At 38.2% G+C, this 19,829-nt stretch overlaps 1 long non-coding RNA gene across 1 annotated transcript in view; it reads left to right on the forward strand.

The window, feature by feature from the left end:
- Positions 1–17,753, forward strand: part of LOC128484817 (uncharacterized) — a 20,121-nt gene extending 2,368 nt beyond the window's left edge. Inside the window, exons 2-3 of the long non-coding RNA XR_008351202.1 lie at positions 10,536–10,642; positions 17,206–17,753. This is a non-coding gene — a long non-coding RNA (uncharacterized LOC128484817). The remainder of the gene's footprint in view (positions 1–10,535; positions 10,643–17,205) is intronic.
- Positions 17,754–19,829: the final 2,076 nt, after the last annotated feature.

The following is a 19,829-nucleotide window of genomic DNA, read 5'->3' on the forward strand; positions in this document are numbered from 1 at the left end:
TGCACCTTATCACAGGAGCTATAAATTCATACCTAAAGTACAATGTGTGTTAAAAACACACAAAAAAGACTACCACAACAAAGGCCACCATTTGAAATACCCTGGGGTGTCTAGTTTTCAAAAATATATGTTTGATGGCGTCATTTCAATTGGTCAAGTTCAAAGATGTCCCAAATGGGGCAGGATGACTAGATGTCAGAATTCCAAGTTCAAAAACTGAATTGCGTATGTTCCAAATTTGGACTTTTTGTATCCAAATAACCTGACAAACCCATGCATGGGAGGTATTACTGTACTCAGGAGATGTTGCTAAACTTATATTGGGGTATTGACACATACATTACTGCCACAAACATTGACAAAGGCTGGTAGTTGAATTAGTGCATGGAACATGTTAAAATATGAGCATTTGAAATTCTCTGTGATGCCTAGTTTTCAAAATAAATGGTTTGGTGGGGTAAATTGAATTGGCTGGCTTCAAAGATTTCCCTTGTAGGAAATGGGGACAGGGTTACCAGATTTGAAGAAAAATGGTTTTGAAATAGCAAAAGCTGCTTGTACCTATTGCAGTATAACTTGCAAACAAACATTGGGTATTTCTAAACTCGGAACAAATATTAGAATCTATTTAGCAGTTTTGTTCACTCTTTTTTATATTTTTTGTGAAAAAATATCAGTTTTTTCTGAAAAACAATACATAACTTGTGCGGATACACTAAATGAGAAGAAAATTACAGCTAAACATGAGCAATGCAAAAATGTCCATTCCTTAAGAGGTTAAAAGGGAGAGGGAAGCCGTACGATTAATTGAATGTGCAGGGGTTAAATAAAGAACTTTTAATAAGCGGAGTACCCGAAGCAGAAAACAAGGCTTCAATTTAGAGTTGAAGACTGAGAAGTAATGTGAGAAAATTCTACCTTACAGCGGTAGAATGTACTTCCAGAGGAAGTAGTGCAGGCAACATCTGTAAACAACTAGAGGAAGACTGGATTTGCATAAAGTTATCCTTAATGAAAGTGATTCTGAAAGAGCAGACTGGATGGCTTTTTTTTATCCTTCCCCAATCTGTATATATATATGTGATTTTTCTATGGTGTTTCCAATCACATTTACCAAAAAGTAACATTAGAATTGCTGTGCTGAAATGAGGTATCAGTTACCTGACCACAACCAAGGGATGGAGCTGTGAAAGTGAACCCTTTCAGTCCCCTTAGGACCTACTGGTACATCCTGACATTCTTGCAGTGGCAGGGACATCTCAACAGGAGACTCTCCCCTATCAGCACAAGCCAACGTTTCTGGCTTCCGACCATGCAATTATGCATGAGTGTGTACACCACCATAAAATGAAGGCCCGATAACACGATCGGGTATTCCCTTCCAGTAGCTGTCAGTGCGGACTGCTAGGCTTTCCCAGTGCTCCCCCCTGCTGATCACAGTGAAGGAGACGGAGAAACAAATGATTTCTGTGGTATATGTATAATAATAGAACATAATCTGACCATCTTCATACCAGTACTCACGAAAAAAAGGATTCATAGAGACATCACTGTGATGGGATTGACCCGTACCTCGACTGGGTACACCCGCCAGACACTGCTTCCTTCTCCCCATAACCACCAGGAATACAAGACTAGTCAGGTGGAGCTAGCATCTAAGACAGTAGGAAACACCTTCTCCCCATAACCACCAGGAATACAAGACTAAGCAGGTGGAGCTAGCATCGAAGACAGTAGGAAACACTGCTCCTCAGGTACCTCGATGGCACTATAGCATAGCAAAATAGTGCTTTACTGTTCTGACAAGGACAGCACCGAGACTTACCCCAATAACAAGACAGAGCTCGTATTGAGATAAAACAGGAACTGACTTTATTGGGAACAGCACAGATATTTATACACACAACATAGTTGTAGGTGTATAATCCCATCAACTACCAGACAGGCCGGCGCCTCCATCCAGTTCTATGGCCAGCAATACCCGCTCAACAAAGAGTCACTATATCAGGGTAATCCAGAGGGATCAGCGTTAATCCCGGGGTACCAATGGAGATCTTGGAGTCCGAGGGTGTTATGTTCCCAAAAGCAACTTGATCTGACGTCAGGACTCCAATCGAAAGCATCGGAAACGTCCCAGGGAATAGTCCACGCGGGAGCTGGGCCAGAGTTCCAAAGCCACAGCTGGTTAAATCCCAGTCCTAAAATGGGTAATAAAACCAGGGTTCCCAAATGAGCTTCCTCTCCCTAACCACCTACGAGTGTTGCCCGCCACAAGCATAGTGTAACCACAAAAGAGCAACGTGGTGAGACAACGGATGTCCGTAGTAATGCAGTTCCAATTGTTGGTGGGCGTCCCCCTGGTTTCTAGGCGCATGAGCCCCCATAGCCGGCTAGACCATGAGAGTCTGGTTAGGGCAGACCAGATGGGGTTTTCTGGTGATCCTGTGCTCCCAAAGAGCACAGGGTGACTTAGACATAAGAGGGGGCTGGGCAGGCAAGGAGTTTCCCCAGGCATACATCAGCGCTCCCCTCACAAACTCAAATCTACAATTACAAAATGTGTCCCAGAAAAAAAAAATTGCCTTAATCAAAGATATGATATAAAAATGATTACATGAGGCTTCTTCATTTATCTACACATAGTGCCTAGGAGCAGGAGTACAAATGCAAATGAGAATTTGGGATTAATGTTCTCTAAGCATGATGCATGGTGGGCTCTCACAATTAAACCAGGAATGGTTACAAAAGTCTTTACATAATCCTGCTTAACACTTAAACATGGCAGAACACACCATTAACAACAGAGCAATAAGGTGTTTTGAATAGGAGCAGCGTAAAAGCATGATAGTGAGAAGGAAATAAATTGTATGTCCAAGTGTGCCATAATGTAATTAGAAATAAGGTATGAAACTATAAATCTATACATACAGTTTATCAGTGTGAGGAAGCAAGTCAGAAGGATTTGCAGGGACAGATTGGGGATTAAAATTGGCCCGGCTCTAATACTTTTGCAGAATGCACTTGTGTGTTTCCAGACCCTACTAAAAGATGTGCAGCACAAGTGGCAGTAAAAAGATATGGGAAATGCCATTGGCTTCTGGCCCATGGGATATCTGCTGGGTTTGGTGGCCAAACTAGGAAAGACCTAAAACAGAACCCTAGATACAAATAAATACATCACAGACCCCCTGCTCATTCACATAATTTATGATTTTGGCAATTGCTGCACACGTGTTCACTACTGGCTTTCTCTATGATACAGGGTTCTGTGCTGAGATTATAAACAGAAAAGTGGCCTCGTTACATAGCCATTTAGGATCTTTTAAGGTATTTCTGACCCCTTAAATAAAGAAATAAGTCAAAAATTAGAAATTGTAATTGTTGTAATTTGTTGTTTTGTTTTTATTTACATGCAATACATGTTACAAAACTAAACCAGACCACATGCATCATTCAACACAAATTACCCACAGGTGAGTTTGTAAAATGGATAGATATTAATATCCCAAAATGTATTTTCTTCCAACATCTCATAGTAAAAGCTGCCTCCCTTTTTAAATCTGTAAATGCATTTACTACAGCTGTAACAACAATGTGTCACGAGAGTGCGTCTGTGTTACAGACTGGGGAAGGTCCACTCCTAGACTATCATTCTCTTTGAAAGCTCATTATTAGTCATGAAACTATTTGCTTTTGCAAAGGTACAAGGTAACACAGGTGCCTTTGGTACTGATTGTTAGCCTTGACTGTAAAGTTATTTTCACTTCAAGATAAAATAATAAACAATTACACAAAAAAAACATCCTCTAGTTTTGACACGACATCTTCTTTTCGGTCTTCAGTTCAATATGCTTGCAGAGTTAGAAAGAAGTAGTTCGTCAACATAGCATGAGCACGATGAAGATCATCACTGCTGCCCTCAGATACAGTTTGTCTCAATTCCTTCAAGGGTGATCTTCTTCCTTCTTCTTTCTTCCTTTTTCTTTCTTCTTTGTTCTTTTTCTTTCTTGTTTTTGTACCAACTAATGATCTGCAAACCAGAATGTATACGTGTTGTATACTCCTCACATGATCATATTTGTTTTCTATCAAGAAATTGATTTTATAGATTTCCTGTGTTAAATAACGTCATATTGAAACAGTTAAATCTGCAGAATATATCATTTCTGTATTTATTCAATTTTTCAAGTACTCGATTGGTCTTGATTGTTAATGTATGATTTATTGAGAGGTTAATGTATAGATTATTATGATGATTTTGAACATTTAATGTATATATCTTGCTGCTTCGCTATGGTAATTTCTCATTTATTTGTTGAGTATTGATCATGCACGGGGCGTAGAGAACCACCTCACTATTCAGTGAATGCCGCATTACAGTAATGATGCATCCTCATCGATCCCATTGTTGACTATATCACTAGTGGAACTCTATCGCAAAATTAAAGACGCTTCCTTGCGAAATTACACGGAAACGGCCGAAGCGAAAACTACAAGGATCCTAAGTGTTGCTGCTTCCATATTATTACTGACTGGATATTATTTCTATTTGATTTGCCTGTTAGGATGGAGGAGAGGTGTGTATATAGAGATAGGTCTTTCGTGTGTATTAGCTTAGCTGCTATACTCTCTGAATACCCTGAAGAAGTTGGGAGTTTTCCTAAGGAAACGCGTAGAATGATTTTATTGGATGTGGATATTGGGGCCAATTGTATCGGGAAGAATACCTGACCGAGGACAGTCTATGAAATATCCAGTACTCCATATTGTTATACCAAGTGGACGAGGAGACATAGATTAAGTCCATTATGGAAGACGTGTGGCGGATAACCCATATCTACATGCTTAATTTACACTAGAGCTGGTCTCTGTGCACATTACTTTTGTGGGTTCATATGAATAAAAATATATATATTTTAAATTTTATGCTAGGTATACTTTTTCCCACGTGTAAACTATATTTTGGAGAGATATCCAGACCATAGTTCTATTTCATGGTATGGGTGACATTTGAAATTACCATACGTTCTCATGTATTTTCTCTTCTAGGGCAGTATTTGCCATGCCGAAAAATTACAAAACACTAAATTAATTGATAAACTGAGATGCGACGTGCGTCATAGTAACATAGTAACAAAACATTCGTTGGAAATATCATACCCACACAATGCTATTTCTCTTTACGTAGTGTATTATTATAAAATGTATAGTATGGGCTATGTATCCTGTTTCTCTGTGTGTTATTTTCAGTTTCATCTGACAGCAGGTATTCCAGGATTTCAGGATTTTTGTAGTTTGTATTTAGCTATTGTACATAAAACACATTAAGCAATTAATTAGGCACCCAATGTTGATAACTACCAGTCTTTTTCATTTTAGGTGTACTCTGATCATTGCATAACAATGCCTTATTAACTACAGATTATGGCAAGGATAACCTCTCTGATCTCCTGCCACCATGGGAGGGCTAAGCCCCTCCACCCATACCTCCTGTTTAACACCCATCCCCCCCCTTTCTGCACTCACATGCAACAAAGGAAGCATGTTTCTGCCACTACGGCAAGGTGGCCAGGCTGAGAGATAATGTTTACCAAGTCATAATATCAGTTTAAATACCCTACTAAATGTATTCTCCGCGGCAAAACATAATTTTATTAATTTTAACATAAAATTAATATGAACACGTGAAGTTTTTTAGGCATGCTGGTACAATGTAGATTACACGCTAGTGTAATATCTTTTATTTATATCTTTTATTTGTACGGACTGTTTAGCAGAACTCTAAGGATGATTGTCCTACCTTTAATCAAGTTCACATTAGCTCAGCGCGGCGTGTAAATCATGTAAAAGAGATGCGGCTCAAATTAAATGTGAGGTCTATGGAGGTTATTTAGCTGGCACAGAAAGAGTTAATTTAATTTTACTGATAAGTTTAGGGGTAGCGAGACATTTTTCACCAGCATAATGCCTCCCACATTGGTCAATTTGTCTATATCCGTCCACAGTAGTTATGATAAATATGAAATTGTAGAGGTTTTCTCATGATGAGTTTAATGGAACATTGTAACAGTATTTCCGGAGTCTCTAACATCATGTACTCTGTCCAAGGCACAGAACAATAGAAATGTGTTCAGAAATCTTGTACTTTATCCCTGAGTGGTGTAGTTTGTAATTTTTTACATTTTCATAACATGTGTTATATCTGGTACAGAAGTCATCTGCCCCGATCCAACCCAAAACCTACTTCTGCCGCTTAACTGAGTAGATACATAGGACATCATTTCTAGGCACTTCATCTCGAAAAGATGTACTGCTCTAGGTACAGCGTGCTATGGGGGCTGTGCAGACTAAACACGGACCCCAAAAGTGTAAATGAGCCAACAGGAGAGATCACAGGATTCATTTGTAACCAGCTGATTGAGCAGTGGCACATTATTATGCCTGTTACCCCAGTAGGGTAATCTGTTCCCAGTATTGCAGCTGAGGGCCCTGTCCTGGCAAACCCAGCTAGTGATCCGTTATATGCAATCAGTGACAATCCAGTCCATAGCCTGCCAACCACACATGGCCGTTACCAGCCATTCACAAAGAAAATATTTCATATAACACGAAAAAAACATTAACTAAATAGAAATTCCTTCTGGGCAGCACTGTCTTTGTCCTTTAATGCACACAAGGCCAGCTAATAATGGATTTGCAATCTTTGTAACTCAACTCCAATACACGTCTTCTCCTATAAAATATTAAAATTCACACATAGGGTTTTCTCATCTTTTAGTCCAGGTATTTGATACTTGGTTTATCAATGCTTTTTATAGGCCAGACATTTTTTCCCATGGACTGGATCTGTTTACAGATGGTGGGATTGTGGGATCACCATATGCTCGTTTGAGCAGGGCCCTCCTCACCTGTTGTCTCTGTAAATCAAATTGTTATGTTACATACTACTTGTTGTGTCCTGTCCACCCATTGTACAGCGCTACAGAATTTGATGGCGCTATATAAAACAATAAATAATAATAATAATATGCACAGGTGCTGGTAACACACATTCGCATGATTACACTAGATTCTCCTCTACAAGCTTCATTCTAGGTTTAGACCAAGTAGCAACCAATCCTTGCCCCTGAGGAACAGGCTACTGCATCATCGGATGGAACTGGGATAGGGCATGCAATTTTGCAGAGGGAAGCTGTAGGAACTTCGAATTTTAGGACAGTAATGTAATAATTTGGTTTCAGCAATAATTTTAGATAGAATATCTGTGGTATTGATATTTAATTCATGAGAGTTGATTTGAGCAGTCAGCTTTTTTCACTTTTTCATTTTGATGGTGTTCAGGGCCAGGCTGGAGATGACTAAGCAGCCCAGGCACTTTAAGGCCAGCAGTTATGTGTCATACACAGCAGAACCTCATTGATGGCGCTATATAAAACAATAAATAATAATAAGTATGCAACCCTATAGGTCACTGACCCAACCGGCATTTGTCCGGTGTGCCACATGGCCAGTCTGTGCTTGAACGGGTCTCATAATTGTATCCCTTTTTATGCCAACACCCAAAGAACACATATAAATGTTGATAATCCCAACACACCCAGCTTTACCCATAGTGTAAGATAATGGCATGGGTTAACCAAATTATTTTGGTAAGTAGCTGATGTTTTGTGGAGGGAGGAACTTAATGTCTGTTTTAGTACCTGAGTGTGAAGAATGTTTGTGCAGCTCGTGGCACAGAGATCCTTGCTATGGCTTTCTCTGTAGCCTGGGATATGATGTTATTAGCGTATGGCGTGCTGGAGAAACCATGTGTTGACTACTACACAGACTTCCACTTCCAGATCATGGCAGCTGTTGAGGGATCCCAAAGAACAGCTGCCATGGGCCCCAACTGTAAGCCTGGGCCAAGTGCAGCTACCTTATTGCTTCATGTTATAGGCAGCCCTGACAATCATTTTCCCTGTAGTTAATATTAGAGTTGGAGTATTATCCATAAGTTTTATAATGTTTAATTTGATGGGTAAGCCTTTTGTAGTATTCAGATGAAAGTCTTTTAGGATCTAGCATTTTGGTTTTTGCAAGGGTAGTTGTCTTTTTCGCCTCTTTGTGTCCAATAAGTATATATAATTGTTTTCATTCATCAATGGTGAATTTTGTTAATTTTCCTTGATTGCAGCAAGTATATGTTCCTAAATTCAGGTTGTCTGGTGCTATCCATTAATGAAGTAGTACGTGCTTTATAAAAAGGGTATGTTTTTATTGTTATTCTAGCTGCTTGAATTTAGTATTATTATCTTCTATCCTAGATTATTGCAGCTTTGGGATATGGCTGACCTCCACAGACTATACTACTACATCGAACTGCATATAGCTGCTGGATGTATTTCTGAGAATAATTGCTAACAACCTCTGTTACTAGTAAGCTTTCATTATCATAGGTGGTTATTTTCAGTATGTTCTTTTTTGGTGTTATGGGTTTTGCCATTAGTCCTAAAATACTTTAAAATATATATTTGTAACATGCACTTTGTGACTTGCTTTTATTTAAATAGACACACTGGAAAGAATCAATCATTACTATAGACCTGGAGAACTATTACGTCCTATACAGCTTCTATATTATGGATTTTCAACTCACAGACACTGAGAGTTTTATTTACATTTTATTTGAACATCATGGCTGTCATCATAGCTGTCTCTGGACTCACAAAGTGTCACCCTTTAGCACAAAAGAGAGGAAAAAAATCTCCTTATGGAGGAAACCTCTAGGGGAAAATGGCAAAAATGGCAAAAAAACTATTTTAGAAGGTTAATATTGTGATTGGGCTTATTAACATTTGTTATAATAAGAAATATTAATAAGAAAGATTGTAAACTACAAATGTGGACATCATAAGCCAACATGGATGTAGCCACAATCATATGTGTGAATCCTGCCATGGAATCCTGGATGTACATGACAAGTAAACCTTCAAATCTTCAAGTTTTCATAGTAAGACGTTATCTTTGAGTAAAGTAAGCCAGTGTTTGTACTATACTTAGTAATAAAAACACTCTAAAGCACTCTAAAACATCTATTGAAAACATCTATATCAATGAATTTAAAAACAGTTCTGGAATAGATCTCTGTATTCTTAAGAAAAGAAACTAAAAGAAACTTTGTTACTATGTGGTGTGCATTTCAAATAAAATACATTAGGATTTTATATATGTGTATGTTGTGTGACTCAGGGAGGTTTTCTGCGTGTATTTTGTGCACAGGTGATCTTGTATATGGTCCCTGGTGTGGAGCATTTGGAGAGCAGGGTGGGCCAATGCTCCAACTCCAGTATTATGGCAGACTGGATGCTCAAGTTGGGTTTGAAGGATCCAGCCTGGAACTTTGATGAAGCCTACATCAGACACAAGTGCTGGGCATTAAACCCCCTGGGGGCTGACCATCAGGGAGAATGTTGGAGAGAGAAAACGTTCCCCTGTTCACCCAGGGTAAGAAGAGGCCTTGAAGAAGATCCCCAAGCCAAATGTGGCAAGCCTGCCTGGACCCGTGTACTGTCTGGGGAGGTTTTCAGAGCTGGGCTTAGCTGGGTCTGGCAGGGAAGTGAAGTGAGTAGTTAGACTGGTTACTCTGCCTAGGATTTTTGACTTTTTTGTATTTTGGGACTGAGCGTGGGTGAGGATAGAAAAATAATTAATAACTGAATAAACAAAGGGATGACCTTATAGCGATTAAGGAGGAAATATCTATATATATGTATATAATGCCCTACGTATAACCAGCACATGGGTTGCGTGGGGTGCAGCTACAATCTTAAGAGTAAAGGCATACAGATTTTCTTGTAAAGTGTATTTTCTTCTTTATTTTGTCAGAGACGTGAATCAATACATACTGGCTACCCACGGCTCGCAGGGACATGCTGTATCATGTCCGCTAAGTAAAGCTGCGAGGCTCATGGACACTTTTTATTTAAATGACCTGCTGGAAGGACAATTCCTCTGTTATGTTGATTGTACACTGTTTGTTTTGAAACTGTTGACTAAAAATAAAGTCCTGTTTTCTGTTGGAAACGCACCTTCCTGTAGAGCGGTTGTCACTTAGCAATCTGGCAGTATTCTCCAAACTCATGCTTTCAAATCACTTTTAACTTGGTTTGTGAATTATTAGAACAACCTCTGCCTGTTTATGTCAAACTTTGACTTCACTATATTCACTATATCATGTGACATTAGAACCTGCTGGTTTGGTAGGGCTCTGTTTCAGGAAATGTAACTTTTTTTTTTACTTGCTTGAGGAATTCTGCATATTTAAACACAAGACATCGCCTCATGTGGTGAAGGAGGAGGAATGGTAGGATGGCAGGCTAAGGCCGCTGTTCACCTTTATTTATGTAAATACTCATTTAATATAAATAAATATCAGAAATGTTTATTTACCTTTTATATTCATTTTTTTTCATATTTAAGTATTTAGGTTCCTTGCATTAAACCAGATGAATAAACCACATGTCTATCCATCTCCAACATTCTCTGCTTATTAGTTTCCAGGACTCCCTAGATGATGAAGAGGCGGCATCGTTGGCAATGTTTCCAAGAGCAGCCATGGGTGTGAATTCATAGCAAGCGGCAGACAGAGTTGCAACTTTAGGTAAAGTAATTTACATTGTTTGTAAGAATTACAACATGCACCAACCATGCTACGTTCTGGGCACGTCTCCAGCATAGTGTGAAACATTCGCTTAAATGATGGATTGGATGCTGTGAAGTATCCAGCTATCCAGCTATTCACGAGACAGCACCCACTAATGGTATAAACTGTTTGTGCTTCTCCAAGTAGTGCTGTGTAATGCTAATTTAAAGTTATATTTTACCAAAACACCAGGTACAGTAATTTATATTTTATATGTTTTGTTGAACAGAAAGCAAGATGAGCACAATGTACACAATTTTTTTGCTTCCCGTTTTCCCCAACAGGCATCACAACACAAAGTGTCATCCACAAACCATTACTATGTCACACGTGCTGTGAAATATCCATCACATGAGCACTTTGACATCACAAAACGCATGTGACCTTTCAGGAAACCTTGCATGTGGGGTTACGACCCTCTTTGCAACTCTCTTTCCCACTGGAGATAGATGTTTAGAGTCCCCAGAATCATTTTTTTTATTATCTGCACATTACGTACTCTCAGATAGTTAGACATGCTTCCCCAACAATATGTAAAGAAAAAAAAACTGATAAATAAAATTTATTAAAGGATAAAATGCAAGACTTCTCACTAACAACGCTTGGATTGCCCAACAGATTCAAATATGTAAATCTTCAAGTCCGGTGCTGTGGATTCAACCTCCACCATCGAGTAAAGTGATCAAGTAGATAACGGGGATCTGGCTCCTCCTCGTTTATCTTCATCAGTAGTACGCACTTCAGGGTGCATACGCCGATAATGACAGTCAAGAGTTTATATATATTGCCAGCTCAAAACCAATGTATACATTGTATAATTCACATGCTAATATGTTTAAAGGAGCTCATTTAAAACTGCATAGCTGTAATAAATGAGTCCATCCCACTGATTTAATCAATGATAGGAACATCATTGCCATCTAGTCTATAAACATACATTAATATGAAATCATGTATGCAGGTGCTGTCAGTAACGACAAACTTTTACATTATTCGTAAAATACAAATAAATAAACAGATACCCTTCATCATTGTAACATTAAAAAGGATAAATCAAATAAATAAAAGGAGTATCTACATAAATTCATAAATGGCTAGATAAAGTAAAACTATCACATGCATGTTGAAAGAAACTGTGACAAAAACAATAATAATAAAAAACTCTAATATGTTTCATATACATGCACTTTTGATTTCAATTTCCCAGTATGACCATTTATTACCTAAAAAAAGAGAAAATCTCAAACTGAACACTAGATGGCAGAGTTGAACAAACTTCTATCCAAGATTCTGTTTCCACAGTAACAGTATCAACATAGAGTTTAGCGCCAATAATAGCAACTCATCTCTAGTGCGTAGGTTTTTGTGATATTCGCAGCGCAACAAAAGAGATCTGTTTAAAAGGTGTATACAAATGTTAAAATAATGCAAAAGAATACCATTTATTGAAGAAGAAAAAAAATAACACACAGCTCAAATATTATCCACAATCACTTGTGTTTGGACTGTGTGACTAGGCAAGGGGAAAAATGTTTGTGAATTATGAAATTAGTATCATATTTATGTAAATCTAACAGATGAATGTGCGAATCTAGAATGATATCACATTTGTGATTTGGGATTAAAGGTGAACTAAGGCACAGATAGTAGCTAAGCAAAAAAAAAAAAAATAGAAAGACACAACGTAAAAAGTATAAAAAGCATTCACATTCAGATTCTTCGGGTGCTGCTGGAATAATAATAACCAATAGGAGTATGCCACCCAGGGCCGGCCCAAGGCAAAATGCCGCCGGGGGCGAATTTTAAAATGCTGCCCCCCCCCCTTATCTACCCCCCCCCTTGTACTTACCTTTCAGCAGTCCTGCGGCGAGTCTCCCTGTTCGGTTTTGGTGCTGGCTTGTAATGCTGAGCGCCGGAAATCTTCCGGCACTCAGCATTACAAGCCGGCACCGAGACCGAACAGGGAGACTCGCCGCAGAGTAGAGAGAGAGGGGGCGCCGAGCGGGTACTGACCACTCGGCGCCCCTTTCTCTCTCTTTCGCTTTAAAAAAAAAAAAGGCTTGGGGCGGCGAAGTGCCACCCCTTCAAAAGTGCCGCCTGGAGCGGTTGCCCCACTCGGCTCCATTGTCGGGCGGGCCCTGATGCCACCTATCAGAATGCATAGTGCCTACTCTGAAGTTTGGTGGAGGAGGAATAATGGTCAGGGGCTGTTTCTCAGGGTTTGAGCAAGGCCCCTAGTCCCAGTAATGGGTAATGTTAATGCTACAACATACTAAGACATAACGTAAGAAGCACTTGGTACCACTACCTACACCTGATGTAATTAGGATTATTCTCTCTCTGCACTTGGCATCCTCGGCTCTACTACTAGTTGTCCTAACAACAATATCTATATACAGCATCTATCTATCTTATACACACACAGATTTAAAAATTTGGAGGCTTTACAACAATTTGCAAAAAAACAAAGGAGCCCAACACAGAACCCATTCCTTTGAAAATCTTTTACATGCACAGATATTTCTAATAAAATTCTTATTTCTAACAACAACGCTATTTATAGCAAAACTCCCTGCAGTTTGAGGTGTAAATATATTTTATTGATTAAACACCTGCACTTTTTTCCAAAATAGATCTCCACAAAACAGAAGTTCGCCCACACAGTAAATTTGAGTTCTTGCCTCTCACAAGTCATAACAGATCATTCCACAGACTAAGAGTCTTAGGTCTGTGTATGAGGACGGGGACAAACTCTCTGCCTAAGTACAGTCAGGTGTCTATCTTTCCATCGTTAAGCCAATGCAATCAAAGGACCCCAGATTTTAGCTGGAAACAGTTTTTTTAGAAACTAATTGTTGTGGTGTCATGGCACCTTACAAAAAAAAGGATTTTTTATGAAAAGTAGAAACAGGTAGCAAGGTGGTTGAGGCATTCCCCAGGTATAAAAAGTCACTCAATAGAATAGAATAATTCTTAGTGAAAGTTTTTTCCCATTGTTTTCCAAGTTGGGGAGTTTGTAAAGATTGGATTAAATCCTAAATATAAAGGCCTTTTGCATCTGTATTTTAAAATTGTGTGTGTTAGGATTCTCCTTTAGCATAGTACATGTTTGCAGAATACATGTGTGTGGAGGAGAGGGCGTCAGTGGAAGCTCCACCATTTTGGTGGAAGTTCACCAAGAGGTTATGACCGCAGAGATGCAGATGAACAAAGAAGAGAGAAAAGAGAAGAGAACAAGAAGATGCGAGACACGGAAGCGAAAGAGTCAGCGCGGGTGTCAGACAATGAAAATAAAATGCCCCCCATTTTCCTCCAAAAGGAACAGACAGGAAACGGAATTCATTGTCCAAAAACCAGTGGGAACTGGAAATTTGTCCAAATCGTTTTGGTGCATTTCCACAGGTCTAGTACAAAAAAACACCGAAATATGATTGAAAGCAACGAACAGGACCAATCTGCATCCAGCAGAAAAACCATACAACTATAGGGTAATATCAGACTCATTGGAAAAAAGTTGCTTTTAACATCAATAGGATGTATGCACAAAGTGCGATTCTGTTACATTGTTGGTTTCCATGGTGATTGCTCCTTGTAAAGAATTAGTGTAATCTTAAGATTCTCTTTATACATTATACACCATAGTTTGCACTCTGCTGTGGTAATCAAAGAGTCAAACTTTGCTATTGCAAACTACAGCAGCCCAGCAGAAGCAACCAAATTAAAAGGAACATAACAAGGTTAGGGTTATTATTAGATATGGAACACACTGAGACGGCCTAAAAGAAGCTGCATAAAACACCAGCTTTTACAGTCCTGTGACTCCATTTATAATTCACTTATCAGATTATCCTCCAAAGGCATCACACACAGTGAAACATCTGAAAGATTGATGAAGAATGAATTTGTGAGAAATACAGACTGATGGGCCTTATTCACTGAACAGTGAGCTGTATTTTAGTTGAGGTGTAATAGAATAAATTAGTTTGGTGGCTGTTAAGAACGATTCAGTCCATCTACTCTGCCCATTTGTCCTGATGCTCAGACCTTAATCAGTCCTTGGTCGTGTCTTACATTCAGGATAACCTTATGCTTGTCCCATGCACTGCAGGGCCAGATTGGGGATAACAAAGAGCCTCTGGAACTCTAAAGCTTGTGGCCACCTAACGATGTAATCGTGGCTGATATCTGGATGTGACATTTGCCCAATAAGCCGGATGGCCAGTCCAGGGGTGATCTCAACTATATTGGCCTCTACCAAATCTAACTGGAAGATGTTCTACTTATCTACTGGAACTTTCCCAGTAAAGTAAAACTTCCTTGCATTACATCTAAGCCTCTGGCCCTCTAGTTTTAGATTGTGATCTCTTGTTCTAACATTTGTTCTACATCTTGTTCTAATAAACTTACCTCTTTTACATAATTACATCCCTTTATGTACTTAAATGTTTTATTACATCTCCTTTCTTGCCTTGTTTCTCCAAATACAAATACATGTTGAGTTCCCTTAGTACTTCCTAATATTTGTTTATACTGCAAACCATTCACTGTTTTTGTAACCCTCCTCTGAGCTCTCTAGGTGAGATCTGATCAGAAATCTGTAGCAGAACTGCCTCCCTCTTCCAGCTACTAATGCCACTAGCTATACAACCCGGCACCTTGCTTGCTTTAGAAAAATACATTTTAAAGGCAAACTGGATTAATTCTGGGGGGAGGTTTTCAATTTAGACATTTTTTTAAAATGCCACTAGAGTATTTCTTGCACTTTTAACACTTTGTACCAGAAAGTTTTGCCTTTAAAAATATGCACTTACTGAAATCATATTATACGATGAAGTCACATATTATATTTTTTTCTGTTTCGCTATCACCTAAAGCTCAGTTAAATGTCCATGCTATTCCCAGAGCTGATCCCATCTATACTACATGTACCCATATATATCTATGTAGGTCTATATATATATATATATATATATATATATATATATATGTATAAAAAGCTTTGGACACTGGCCAGATGCAGAAAAAATGGGGGATGGGAGTGCTAAACCAGAAAAAAGTTTGGGGTAAATCATGAACAATTTGTTCCTAAAATATCTCCAGTTCTCGAGACATATCCAGCCTCTTGGTGTTATTATTAAACCTTGTTCATCAACCTTTTATGGTAACTGCATGCAACAAAGGTATAGTGTAAGAATGGAAAAGTCATATACAAAATAAAATGTTGTAACTGAGAGCTTTGTACATTAAACACACTCAGACACCTTTATATAAAGCATTCTGTACAAAGACAAATATTAACGGGATCATGTAATTGGGCATCTCCATTGTATATTGCACCAATAAAAAATTGAAAACAAAAATGTCATGTACTGGCCTCTCTATAAAATACATAAAAGACATTGGACATCACCAACAACTATGCAGCGATACTACTAACCAGGGGCGTAACTAGAAACCTCAGGGCCCCTGATTTTCTATGGTTGTTTGTGAGTGATATTCATAATACACAACACTCAGGATTTATTTACAATATTACTGTCACACACAGCGAGGTTGGAGACACCGATGCTGGTAGAACACAGAGAGCAGACAGACATCTTGAGTAGTGTTTCTTGGGCAGCCGCAGTATTTTTTGGTTAGTAATTGTTCTTATTTTATCTTTAAATGGTATCATTTTAACTATACTTTTCTCCTGTTTTCTCAACGGCTAACACGGTACAAAACCTTTTTATCTTTACCATACACTCTTTTCATGTGACATTTTGGTTTTTTTTTCTTCATTCATATTCGTTTGTTTCTTCGTGGACCCTCCTCTTTATCGGAGATTTGTACGTACGCACACAAAATTTGCAAATGTCATTAAAAATAAAGTTTGCACTAATCTGAATAAATATTAAGAAATGCAAAGTCTGCAATTTTTAGATGCTTCTAGTTACAGTAATTTCCTGCAATACCTTCACAGATAGGTGATAATTACGCCGTACATAAACACAGATTCTGCATCTAGTTTCTATGACTACGCCCTACTTATAGCAAATTAAACTGATTAATGTCTTCTCCGGTCCCTTGGTTAATAAATGATTGTGGCTGATGAGGATTAAGTCAGCTGGAAAGGCTGACATGATTTAGTTAATTGATATGCAACATAATTCTTTAGTCCTTTTTATGGATTACTTTGGGGGGTATATGAAATCATGATTTCATAATTTTGGTTTTGTTGTTATTGATGTTGTTAAGTCTTTTATTGCTGTTTATGGATTTATATCGCTTTTATTTTAATTCTAAAGCATTAGTTTTGAGGAATGTATATGTAATAAAAAGTCTGCAATGTGACTGTCAAAGGGGTATGGATAGCTGCATGTATAGGTGGGCCGCTAAATACCCTTTAGTGGATAGGAAATGAGTAGGTGTACGTAGGAAGTAGGCATGGACTGTGACGTATTTACTTTAGCCTGACCCAGGACAGCCCACAGCCCTCCACGGCCACCTCTCCATAACCTCTCCTGCACCTTCCACTGTAGGCCTCAGCCCAGTCAGCCTAGTCCTCAATTTGTTGCTGAGTGGGGAACGGGCATTGCTAAACACAGCTCCCCTGTGCTGAGAGAAACTGATCCGGACGCCCAGGAAAGCCAGGATTCTCTTGGAGACTCCCAGTCAAATATAGAGAGTTTCCAGGTTTGGATATGTTGCACAATGTAGCAGAACTACGATGGAAATTAGGTCATTGTCTTAATGTTATCTTTCTTCATTACCATACCTGGAGACTGCAGGTGAAGAACCGCTTCTCTGGGTCTCCAGGTCACCGCAGAGAATCTCTGGGTCTCCGGGGGCCATTTCCACTTAAATTAGAACTCCAAATATCTTTACACAGGGAACATCAGCAGACTGCCCATTGACATCAGCAGAGTTCCCACTGAAATCAGCCCCCCCCCAGACGACCAGGTAGCTGGAGGCTGAATGCTCCCAAATATGTTCATTCCACCCTTACAAAGACTTGAACTGGCAGGAACAATTTCCAACTACTAAATGATAAGGGAGAAATAGCTTAAAAGAAGGAATAATCAGGAAATAAAAGCTGGTGCACCCATAGTATATACATACAGTGGGTTTCTATATATTATAATACATTATATTATTATATATATTATTATACATATTGTTTTGTAAAATTAGGACTTTAGAAATATGACAATCCACTTCAAGACATTTTTTGTTTATGTTGTAAGGTTAAAAATCAGCTATAATAATAGAAGCTTTTTTTGTAAAAGGTCTTTATCAATGGGTTTTGCAGTGTAACTATTTCTGAAAAGCTTGTTCTGAAGATCTTCCACTTTGTTCACAAAGAAAATCTTTAACAATTAACAAAAAAGGGTTTTCTAAATTTTAAATAGCATACCTTTATTCAAATTAAATGTCTGACTAGTTTGTAGGAAAAATCTCTTGCCCTGTCCTGAATCTGTATAGTTCTTTTAAGCTGTCCTGCAAACCAAACCATTAAGATAAAATTTAAGCAATACTTAGAAAGGATGTAGAAAAAACATCGAATTGGATAAATGCAGTGGAAAAACTGCATAATTAGCCAAGAAATTTTATTAAGAAGTTTCAAGGGTCCAGCGGCAACCTAGACCAGGGGGCAAATGCTCACGGTGGCAGACTCAGCAGCGTCATATAACACATACAGGTTGCACGGAGGAAGTCGTGACTTTTTATTATTGTTTTTTTTATTGTTATCTAAGTTATTTTTTATCTTGACCATCCTTTGTGTACACACATGGCTATTATCTTGGAGCTATGGATGGTGCAAGTAACACGTTTGTTTGGAGTATCTCTTTTAACCCTCTACCTGCTTATATGTTGGATACATGTGATCATACTACAATATATATTTGGGTAAATTGTATATTTATCTTCTTCAAGCACACTATACAATTTTTTGTTTGTTCATGTGGATTAGTTTGCTGGCTCTTTTTAACTGGCTAAGTATGACATCCGTCCCATTTTAAGCCATTTAGGCACAGCTTGTGGACCTTTTCACTTATAATATACTGTATGTAATATTTTGTTCTACCACACATTTTTATTTCTGTGCACATTTCTTTTATTCTGTGCCATTTTAACCTTTTTTGTGGATGGAGATAATGCAATGCAGGGTATATTTCTTGAGTATTCTTAAAATAATTTGCTTATCTAAGTATCCGATCTTCTAGATTATTGGATCCTAGTTAAGGACTTGGATTATTGCATTATAGCACCCATAAGTATTCAGAGCGATCCCTTGTGTTTTTCTCAAGTACTACTTGCAATCACATTGAGAAAATTAATATATATTCTCTGTGACTATGTCTAGAAATCATGACACAGCTGAGTGTCACAGATCTTGCTGTTACAAAGATACCATCTCGTGCACCAGTCACTTGAGAAAGACCGTTCACGTAAGATTATAATCCATTTTATTATATGAAGAGCCCTTTTCTCAATGGTGCTGTTAATCTCGATGCAATCATCAGTAAAAAGGTTATATTCTTACAAATAATAGGGGATAACAATACTAAGAGGGTGGTAGATAAAGTGAAATATTGAAAGTGGCAGAACCTAATACAGTGAGGGAATTTAAACATACGTAAACTATGCTGAATCTAAGACAAGACCAAAGATTTGTTAAGGATTGCGACTTTATATCAGGAAAAATGGGCAGGCTAGATGGGTTCTTATCTGCCGTGAAATTCTATGTCTCTAAATGTATTGTTAATATAAATCTATCTATGAAGATCAAAACTGTCTATCTGTAAGCAGAATGCTTTGGCTCATACACTTCTAACCATTTCTGAGCTCAAAGTCTACAACAACAGACCTATGCAAATAAGGGAGCCTATTTCTTTCAGAATAAAAAAGTAACATGTCTTGTGACTATGTGTATATACTTGATTGAAATGTACATATCAACATAAGTACCGTATTTATCGGCGTATAACACGCACTGGTGTATAACACGCACCCCCATTTTAACAAGGAAATTTGAGTAAGAAAAAATAAGTTTAAACTTGGAAGCTATGAACTTAATGTTGGAATAATGTTTATAACATAACATTTATTATAATGTAATAAAAGAAATAAAGAATAAAGAAAAAGCACAAAAAAAAACTTC

Source organism: Spea bombifrons, chromosome 3, assembly GCF_027358695.1.
Source record: "Spea bombifrons isolate aSpeBom1 chromosome 3, aSpeBom1.2.pri, whole genome shotgun sequence".
In the NCBI taxonomy this organism is placed as follows: domain Eukaryota; kingdom Metazoa; phylum Chordata; class Amphibia; order Anura; family Pelobatidae; genus Spea; species Spea bombifrons.